The 11,321-nt window shown below is 38.2% G+C and overlaps 1 long non-coding RNA gene across 1 annotated transcript; it reads left to right on the top strand.

Annotated features, from left to right (window-relative positions):
- The first annotated feature begins 6,489 nt into the window (after positions 1 to 6,489).
- On the top strand, positions 6,490 to 7,178 carry LOC133029414 (uncharacterized). The gene is made up of 2 exons (XR_009683536.1): positions 6,490 to 6,565; positions 6,999 to 7,178. It is a non-coding gene; the product is annotated as an uncharacterized LOC133029414 (long non-coding RNA).
- Positions 7,179 to 11,321: the final 4,143 nt, after the last annotated feature.

Here is an 11,321-nt window from a genome sequence, read left to right as displayed (position 1 = left end):
GTTGGTCCCCCACAAACCCCATAGAACCGGAATTCTAGTTGGGGAACTGGTCTACCGGTTGGGGCAGTTTTGGGAATCTTAGTTTTTCCCATTTTTATGATATTTAGGGTATTGTCATGTTACTTATCGATAGGGAAACTTTTAGTTTCAAGTTTCAGTCCCCGAAAAGTGATTTAGCGTGTCACTTATCTATGTTGTATTCGATGTGATTTAGGAGCCTGTAATTCGCCGAGTAGTTATTCCACTCAGGTTGGCAGGCACACTAAATTTCAAAATCAAGGTAAGATTAGTATAATGTCATGCATATGTTAATACATGTTGATTATGCCTGTTAGAATACATTGATAACAGTAATAATATACGTAGAGTTGTATTGATTACTGATAAATGTATATTGGCTGAATACTAATAGATGTTGTCACATCAATATGGTTGGAGTAGGACCGGTATATTGAGTATAGGCTGACATTATGGTCAATGGTATTGTTGTACGAACGTTGTAAAGCCCGCTTAGTTAATTTGGAAATTAGCAGTTGTTTATGTTTAATTATGAAATTATTTATAGCTATTTAAATAATTTATTACTGTTATTTATGGAATTCAGAAATGCATGATTATGTCATCAGTAGTTTTTATATTTCGCATTTCCGGTGTCCGGTATTTTGGAACTCGGCGTTTGGCTCAGTAGAAATCACAACTTAGTATGTTAGTAATTTGGGGACGGGTTTTAGACATTGGGAATGTCGGGAATGGCCGGGAATTTAGAGTTTTCCAAAAATACCCTTGTAGTATGATTTATGTGGTTTTATGGTGGAGGGGCAAAATGGTCTTTTTGCCCCATTAGTATTTTGTCTTCTAGTGAAATTATTAATGGAAAATAAATGTTAAATGTTTATTTTAATTGTTAATTGTTGGCTGAAATGGTTTTGGGTTAAGTGGCTTTACTCTTTTAATTTCCTTCATTTTTCAACACTTAGTCAAAAAAATAGAAATTTTCAAGAAAACTCTCTCTCTTTTCCTCTCATTTTCGGCTGGTGCATGGGATTCAAAGGGCTGGATTTTGTTCAATCTTTCAAGTGAAATTTCATCCTAAATCTAAGCATTTTTCCAAGCTAGGTTAGCTCTCTTGAATTCTCCTTGAAATTATGAAAAAAAAATGATGGAAAAGTTGAGTAAATGCTTGTTTATTTGAAGTTCTTGCTGCTGTGAATTGTTGTTGTTTTCTAAAGTTTATCTTGCTATTTTTAAGTAATTTAGAGCTAGTGTATGCATGTTGATTACTTGGAATTATGTTTTGGGAGTTTTTAGTTCAAGAGCATGATTTTTGAAAATGTATGTGAATCTGTAAATTACTGGCTGTGGTTGATCATTTTCGTTTTCAGAGGCTTAGTTATGCATATTTATGTAGGTTTGATCTAGCTTGATTGCATGTTAGTGGATTTTAATCAAGTTTGAGTTTTGGAACTCAAAGCTTGGTCTTTAATGGCATTTTTTGATTCTGTGCTTGAAGCTTTGTTTTATCACTTGGAAAATGTTTATTAGGGTCTAATTAGCAGGTCTGGAAAGTTTGGTTGAATTTGGAATCGTTTTGGTTGGTGAAATGATTTTTGTGGTTTTTCTGGGTAAAACCGGCTAACCGGTTTTACACTGCGTGTAAAACCGGTTACCCGGATTTTGCAGTAGGGTGAGAAACCGGTTTTTCTCAACTTTCCGTTTTGTGCTAGTTTCGGGTTTTCAGACAGTTTGTTCTCTGCTAGTTTGGGGGTATTTTAGTATTAAGTTGCAGTGAGTTAGGTTTGGTTTTAAAACCTTTGTCCCCGTTGTGATTTAGCGTGTCACTTATCGGTGTTGTGATTTTTACGGTTTAGGAGCCTGTAATCCGCCGCTCAGCTAAGTTCCAGTCAGGTTGACCGGCACACCTGAATTCGGAATCCAGGTAAGATTAGTATAACAGTATGCATATGTAGATTACATGTTTAGCGTGCATGTAGGAAGCCTGCTAGATTACATTAGATATGTATTTAGGCTTCGAACCATCCAACCCTGTCACGTCGGTACAGGCTGGAGTATGACCAGCAGCCGGAGTATGACCGGTTCGACCGATCAGGCTGACACTTGGTTGGTGGTTCAGTGCTATTGACCTATCCCGTCGGTACAGGCTGGAGTATGACCAGCAGCCGGAGTATGACCGGTTCGACCGATCAGGAGGATACTTGTCAATAGTACCGTCCCCTGAACGTTCAAAACTCAGTACCATGTTGGACATGGCAGTAGTGGCTCAGTACCATGTTGGACATGGCAGTAGCGGGACTCAGTATCGTGTTGGACACGGCAGTTAGAATTATGTATGATATTTTTATGCTTTTCTTACTGAGTCTGTCGACTCACAGTTTATGTTCATGTGTAGGTAAAGGCAAGGCTATAGCTGATGGACCGTGAGCGAGCTTATGAGATTGTACATGTCGGGGCGGTTAGGCCTGGAGCGTACGATCCTCGGGACAGCAAGGCTGAGATTTTTGTAACTGTCGTTAGACGACTTTCATTTTGATGTAAAAGTTAAACAGTTAAAACGTTTGTAAATGATTTTATAAATCGGGATCCCGAGACTTTTATAATATGTTTTACAAGTTTAATCAAAAAGCAAAAATTTAATTAATCACGTTTTTCCATAAACCTCGTTGATTAGCAACGAGCTGCACAGTACGTTTAAAAATCACGTAATACGCCTAAGGTAGTTAGGGTGTTACAAACGTTCTAGACTCTGTATCGTGTGAGACACGGGGATAGGGTTATGATCGGGTGTATGGGTGCCAGGTTATAACCTGAGATATGATTATGTTTTATGTTATGCTTTTCTTACTGAGTCTGTCGAATCACAGTGCTATTTTCATGTGTAGGTAAGGGCAAGGCTAAGGCTGAACAGATGTGAGGACAAGCAGATGAAGATTGTACATGTCGGGGCGGTTAGGCCTGGAGCGTACAATCTTTGGGACATCAAGGCCTTTTGCTATGTAGTCGCTAGGCAGCAAAACTTTTGTATATGAATAGCAAACTTTTGTAAATGTATTTTGTAACAGGATCTCGAGATTTTATTAATATAACTTTATATTTCTAATTAAATAAGCAAATTTTAATTAATCCCATTTTTTTTATTAATCTCATTGATTAACAACGAGCTACACAGTATGTTAAAAATCCCGCTAATCCCATTTGGTATCAGAGCCGCCAGGTTTTCTTTTAAAGATCGTCATGACATGTACAATCATCATCAGCGATCAGTTCGTTTCACAGCTCAATAAGCTTTTATTGTTTTAATAGTATGATTTAAGAAAAGCCAGTTAGGAAGCATGTCAATAGCTTGAAAGTAGAATAGGTGCATGTTTTAATTTCCAAATAACCGGCAAGTTTTTACTTAATCACGATCTGACCAGACTAGCTCTTGGTTACGTAGGCCGTTATAATTAGTATGGACGCCAGGCGAAACACCTAGAGCTAGGGAAATTCGCTTAGATCCAGTGGTAGTCAGGGTGCTTAGATTCCCAAGATTGGGGTAAGGCACGTGGCTGGGGTGATGCTAACCCGCCACAGGCTGCCCAAGCTTCCCAAGATTGGGAAAATAGGTTTACAAAAATTCAAGCCATGATTAATGAACAAGATGAAGAGATTCGGTAGTTAAGACAGCAGGGTGCTCTTGCATTCCCTGCTCCAGAAATACCAATAGCTCCTACCCTTGTTGTGCAGGCAGAACCTGTAGTTACAGTGAACCGAATGGAACCCTTGTATGAAAGGTTCCGTAAGCAAGAACGTCCAGTGTGGTCTGTGCCAGAATCTTAAACTTTATGGGCGTCACTAGCAATGATAGAGTAGCCTGTGCCACATTCCAATTTCAAGAGGACGCTCTGGTATGGTGGGACATGGTGTCCCTGACTCAGGATGTTACTACGATGACCTGGGAAAAGTTCTATGAACTGTTTAACACGAAGTATTATAATGAGGCAGTTAGAATTCACTCAAGTCACCCAGAAAGAAAACATGAGTGTTACTGAATACACGACTCAATTTGACTGTTTGGTGAGATTGGCCTCGACAATCGTGCCAACTGAATGCGAAGATCAAACATGACTTAATGATCATTACTGATGATAGCACAACCTATGTGGATATGGTGGGTAAGACACTACGAGCTGAGGGCGCACTGGAGTGCACCCTAGAGTCTCGAGGGACTCCAGTTGTTGGTGGGGCTCCTACTCCTCCTACTTGAGGTTTTAGTAGGGGAGGTAGTGGCTCGCCCACTGATCAGAAAAGAAAGGCACCTACTGCATCCAGCGACTCAGGTCAGAATAAGAGGTTTTGGGGGAACCAGGGTCGAGGCAACCATCAAGGTGGCTCCGAAACCCGATACACTTACCTAGAGTGCCCTAGTTGTAAAAAGCATCATCTAGGGGAGTGTAGCGGGCAGGGGTGCTTTTAGTGTTGTATGTCAGGTCATTACAAGATGGATTGACCCCAACTCAAGATTGAAGCATCGAAGACTGCGGTGAAACGCACTCCAGCAAGGGTGTTTGCGATAACCTAGGTTGATGCTAAAGTTAGCCCTTCTGTGGTAACAAGTCGGCTCTCGTTCAACAACTCTTATTTCTCTGTATTGTTTCACTCTGGGGCCACTCATTCTTATGTGGCAGCCAAAATTTTTAGTAAATTGGGTAGACCCCACGATATGTATGAATCAGGGTTTGGAACCCTACTGCCTGGTAAAGAATTAGTTGTCTCCAAAAGGTGGATTAGGTCTATGCCGATGAGAATTGAGGATAGGGAGTTGAGTGGTGACTTAGATCCCAATAAATTCAGTACTAATAGCCAAGAAATTGATACAAGAGGGATGTCTAGGGTTTCTGGCCGTGGTATTGGATACCACTCGGCCTGACTCTATTCGGTCAGAAGATATCAAGGTGGTTCGGGAATTTCTAGATAAAGCTGAAACTTCAAGCTTAAATTTGACTAAAATCTGTTCAAATTTTGGGAAAACTCAAAACATGGAAGCTTTAGATTTCTTTTTCTTCTTTCCAACGCATCTTGAATCAACACATTTGGAGTTTCTATGTGAAAGTTATGTACATTTTATTGAAAGATGCTGAAGTTGTCAAATTTGCTTCAGTAGTTGCGACCACCACTTTCCATGGTCGCGACCCTTTTTCAAGGTCGCGACTAGGAGGCCAGACAACAAGTTTATTTTTGTATTTTGCCTATGGTTGCGACTTGGTTTTATGTAGTCGCGACCAGGGGCGAAACACGGGATTTTTGGCCAGTTTTTGACTTTTTTAGAGGTAGCAACCCTAATTTCTATTTAAGGGGCTCGTGTTTTAGAACAAAGTGAAAGAAGGAGGCAAAGAAAGCAATGGTGGTGATCCGGAATGCAATCACCAACTAGTTCTTTCTTAAACTCTTGATTTCTATGTTAATTTCCGTTTTAGTTTTGATTATGGATGTTATTATGGATTTTATGAACTAGACTCCTATTTGGGGAGATGATGAATTTTGATTGAAATTACTTTTGGTTAATGATAATTGTTATTTCTCCTTTCTTGATTGTGAATTTATGCATATTCCTGTTTAATTACATCACTAATAAAAAATTGGCTTTCAGTGACACTCTTTAGTGACACCCTCATTCGCGCGAGTCACTAAAAGGTTAGGAGTAATTTTTAGTGACATGCACAGTTAGTCTCTAAAATTCGATGTTAGTGTCTTATAATTTGGGTCACTAAAAATGCGAAGTATCACTAAAGACTAATACCCATTATTAATTTTATGAATTTTTTTATTAAAAATATTCATCAATAGAGTCACTCCAAGAGAGATTGGCAAAATATGTACCAACACGCATTGCGCGTAAGCCACTTCACACTGGTACAATGGCAATTTATTTATATTTTTAAAATAATATTTATTTATTCATTTATATTAAATTAAAGGGAAAGAAAATAAAAATAAAAAAATAATAATTTTAGTTTTAGGGTCGGTGGTTATTTTTATGGGTTTTGTTATTATATAAATAATATAATTAAATCAAACATAATATAATAAATAATAAATAAATAAGATTAAGATATGAAACCCTAAACATCTCATTCTCTCTCACCCTCTCTTACTGCCTCCTTTCTCTCTCTGAAAATATCTCAGCTCTCAACGTGAACGGTCGTTCCTTCCTCTCCCTCTATCTCTTCGTCTTCTCTTTCGTCTTCTCCTTCTGCGCCTCTATTGACCCCAGTTGAACGGTGAACGACGAATGGAAAACGCCGAACGACGAAAACCAAATATATAGTTTCGTTCTCTGCTTTTCGCTCTCATGTAGCGATTAATCTTTGCCGGACATTGCAATGGTAAGTTTCTTTGCCGTTTTCTTTTGCTTCAAAAAAATCTAATATCTTTCATTATTCTCCAGAAATTTATGATTTCATCTTTTTGTTTCATTTTTGATTTGCAATTGCAGGCGCCGAAGAAGGAAAAGACTGGTCCACCGTCATCGAAACCCGCTAAGTCAGGGGGAGGCAAGCAGAAAAAGAAGGTATTGTTATGGTTTTAAGGTTTGAAGCTTTTCTTAGCTGATTATTGGGCTTAGTGCTTCTGGCTTGCTAGGATCTAGTGTTTAAGTTGTTGCATATATTCTGCTTGAAGTGTATTATGCCAATAAATGCCTAATTTTATTAAATGTTAGATTCATTAAGATTGTAGGAGATTGTTAAACTACAAATTTTTTTTTTCAAACATCTAAGCGAGTCTTTGATTTAGGGATTTTTTTTAAGTGACTTAAAAATGAATGTTTTTAGGGAATGATCAAGCATAGGTAAACTTATCCGAATAAGTTATCATCTTGATCATCTTCCTTTCTTCTTCTCATTTTGTGTTTGTTTGTGTTTGTTTGTTTTTTTTTTTTTTCGGTTAAAATTTATATTTATACCCATTGTGATTAACTCATATTTTTCTTTGCAAACTGACAGTGATGGTGGTGATTTAAGGTGGTTCTGGCCGAGATTGAAGAGCCATTGGATTTGAGAATTTTGTTTGTTTTTTTTTTGTTGTATTGTTCATACCAATTTCTAAGTTTGTAGTCATATTTTTTTTTACTGTTATTGTATTTTGTTTATGTATTTTATTTAAATTATACTTGTATTTTTTTTAATAACTTATTTTGTGTTACTGCTATTAATTTTAATATAATTATTTTTGTGTATTTTTTTGGATATTAATTTAGATGTATTTATATTATTTTAATAAAATCTGTATGTATTTATATAATTTGTAATTTAAATTGATAATTATACTCATTTAAATTTTTAATACAGATTTGTATGAAATTAAATTGAATATTATTTTTTTTTTAAAAAAAATAGTTAATATAGTGACACTTATTGTGTGTCATATCTCTAAAATTATTAATCAAAAAGAAAAAAAAAAGGATACAGTGACACTTCATGTGTGTGGTTGTTACCTTTTCAGTCTGACAAAACCTAACTCTATACGCCTATAGTGACACGCAGAAAGTGAATGCAAAAGGTTTCAGTGACACGTGTGAAGTGTAACTAAAAATAGTCTTTCCAGTCACCCTCATTAGTGACGCGCATTGAAGTGTCACTATACACTTTTAGAGTTACTCAATGTGTGTCACTAAAACTCAATTTTTTAGTAGTGCATGTTTAAGATTGCTCACCTTCTACATGCTCTGTGATCCCAATTCAAAATCTGAAAAGTGGGAATTGGGAATGCTAAAATTGGATAAACTAGATTTTGATGTGAAACGAAAGTATTTGCATAGCCTTTGTGACATTTAGATTATTGCTTCATGCTGATTATATGTTAATCTATCTCAAAGATGATTAGATTGTTAGGTTTTATGCCCTAAATAAAACTCCATTTCAATGTAATCTATTTTATTCAAGATCAATAAAGAAACAGAAGTATTTTTCATTCATTTGTGTATGTTTTGGTTCACTTTATCAATTGCTTGTCTATTTGATTTATAAATTCATCTTAAACCCTTTTCACATACTTGATCCTGTTTATCGTGTTGTCATCACATTGGAAAGTAAACATGACTATGTGAATAAAGTTTCCTAGATTTATCAGACACAGGGTTTTACTGATATGAATATCTACAACAAGAGTTTACTTGCATTTGGAGAAATGCTATGTTCTTTCCAGAACATTGGTTAAAGTAAAGCTCAGGTTGGATGCATGGAGTATGCATCGGAAGGGACCGATATTGCACTTTGACTTAGATTTAATTAAACTTACCGTAAAATCTATTCAAGACAATATCACCAAGTTGATCCTAGATCAAATGTTCTTAATCCTGTTATGATTAGGCTCAATCTTGAAAGGCTATTCGTGTTCTTTGATTTGTTAGTTAAGCCTACTTTTAGGTCAGGGTGATACGTACATTTTGGGAACACGGTAGTGCAATTGAGTGGGAGCGCTAGCATAAACATGGAATCTATAGCTTCTATCTGGCGAATAGTAAGTGTAACACCCTTACTAGCATAGGCGTATTACGTGATTTTTAAACATACTGTGCAACTCATTGCTAATCCACGAGGTTTATGGAAATCGTGATTAATTAAAATTTTTGCTTTTTAATTAAACTTATAAAATATTTATACAAAAATACTCGGGATCCCGATTACAAACCATTTTACAAAAGTTCACTGACTATACAAAATACTTGTCGCCTAGCGACTAATTACAAAAATAGCCTTGCTATCCCGAGGATCGTACGCTCCAGGCCTAACCGCCCCGACATGTACAATCTTCACCGGCTCGCTCTCACGGTCCTTTAGCCTTAGCCTTGCCCTTACCTACACATAAACATAGTACTGTGAGTCGACACACTCAGTATGAAAAGCTTAATCAAATAACATACATAAATCCCGAGTTATGATCAGACGCCCATACCCCTGACCATAACCCTAACTGACGTGTCCCACACGATACTGAGTCCTGAACGTTCATAAGACGGTACTATTGACAAGTAACAGCTTATACTCGGTACACTGGTCATACTCCAGCTGCTAGTCATACTCTAGCCTGTACTGATGTGTTACAGTATCAGCCTATACTCGGCACACTGGTCATACTCCAGTTGCTAGTCATACTCTAGCCTGTGCCGATGTGATACGTCAAATAGTACAGAACCACCAACCCAAGTATCAGCCTATACTCGGTACACTGGTCATACTCCAGTTGCTAGTCCTACTCTAGCCTGTACCGATGTGATATAGTGTCAGCCTATACTCGGTCCACTTGTCATACTCCAGCTGCTAATCATACTCTAGCCTGTACCGATGTGACACAGTCGGATGGTACGAAGCCAACATACATATCTAATGTAATCTAACAGGCTTCCTACATGCACGCTAAATATGTAATACATATGCATACTGCTATACTAATCTTACTTCAATTCCGAATTCAGGTGTGCCGGTCAACCTGACTGGAACGAACTGCGCGTCGGTTTACAGGCTCCTAAACCATAACAATCACAACACTATAAGTGATACGCTAAATCACTAGCCGGGGACTTAAACTAGGAACTAAAAGTTTCCCTATCGATAAAAAGCATGGCAATACCCCAAATAACATAAAAATGAGGAAATCTAGGGTTCCTGAAAATCACCCAACCGGCAGACCGGTTGCCCAACCGGAATTCAAGTTCTGTGAATTTTCTGAACCCCATCCGGAATTCTGGATGCACAACCAGAATTCCGGTTCCTCGCAGAAAACAATCAAAAACTCATACATTTCTCAAATCAATTCCAAACCATACAAAAACTTCCAGACCTGTTCTAAATACCCTAAAGAACAAATCCAAAGCACTAATGTAAAGCCCGCTTAGTTAATTTGGAATTCAGAAATGCATATTTATGTTATTTAGTAGTTTTCGTATTTTGCATTTCCGGTGCCCGGTATTTTGGAACTCAGCGTTTGGCTTAGTAGAAATCACAACTTAGTATGTTAGTAGTTTGGGGACGGGTTTTAGACATTGGGAATGTCGGGATTGGCCGGGAATTTAGAATGTCCCAAAAATACCCCTTTAGTGATTTTTATGTGATTTTAGTATGGAGGGGCAAAATGGTCTTTTTGCCCCAATGACTTTTTGTCTTTTAGTGACTTGTTTATTTGAAAAATAAAGGTTATATGTTAATTGTTGGCTGAATAAAATGGGATTATATGGCTTTTATTTCATTTTTAGGAATAAAATGGGATTAAGCGCTGATCTGATAGAGATGAGTTTAGTCGAATTCGATATTATTTTAGGAATGGATTTCCTATCTAAATATTCGGCGAGCGTTGATTGTAAAAGGAAGATGGTGGTCTTCCAACCGAAAAGTGAAGAACCGTTTGTATTTGTTGGTTCAGTTCAGGGATCTCGGATCCCGGTGATCTCGGCTATGTCAGCGAGAGAATTGTTGCACGGCGGTTGCTTAGGGTTTCTGGCCGTGGTGGTGGACACCACTCGGCCAGATACCATTCGGCCAGAGGACATCAGGGTGGTTCGGGAATTTTTGGATGTTTTTCCCGAAGAACTTCCAGGGTTACCACCTCAGCGGGAGATTGATTTCGTGATTGACTTGGCACCTGGGGTGGAACCGGTTTCCAAAGCCCCATATAAAATGGCTCCAGCTGAACTTAAGGAATTAAAGATTCAGCTCCAAGGGTTGCTTGACATAGGGTTCATTCGGCCCAGTGTGTCACCCTGGGGAGCCCCAGTTTTGTTCGTCAAGAAGAAGGATGGATCTATGAGGATGTGCATCGACTACAGGGAGTTGAACAAGCTAACGGTGAAGAATAAATATCCATTACCTAGGATTGATGACTTGTTCGATCAGCTTCAGGGGAAGACGGTCTTTTCTAAGATTGATCTCCTTTCGGGTTATCATCAGTTGAGAATCCGAGAGGAGGACATTCCAAGGACGGCTTTCCGCACTAGGTATGGACATTACGAATTTCTGGTTATGTCATTCGGACTAACCAATGCTCCTGCAGCATTCATGGACCTGATGAATAGAGTATTCAAGGATTTCCTCGATATCTGTGTGATTGTGTTTATCGACAACATCCTTGTGTACTCTCAATCAGAAGAGGAGCATGAGTTACATCTTCAGATGGTACTGCAACGGCTTCGAGAACATAAGCTTTATGCCAAGTTCAAGAAATGTGAGTTCTGGCTATCTCAGGTGTCCTTCCTAGGGTACATTGTGAGCAAAGACGGGATCAAGGTGGATCCCGGGAAGACTGAATCCGTCAGGGATTGGCCGAGACCGAAG

This window comes from Cannabis sativa, chromosome 1, assembly GCF_029168945.1.
Source record: "Cannabis sativa cultivar Pink pepper isolate KNU-18-1 chromosome 1, ASM2916894v1, whole genome shotgun sequence".
NCBI lineage: Eukaryota > Viridiplantae > Streptophyta > Magnoliopsida > Rosales > Cannabaceae > Cannabis > Cannabis sativa.
Note: the sequence above shows the minus strand (reverse complement) of the source record. Positions and strands in the feature narration are given on the sequence as shown.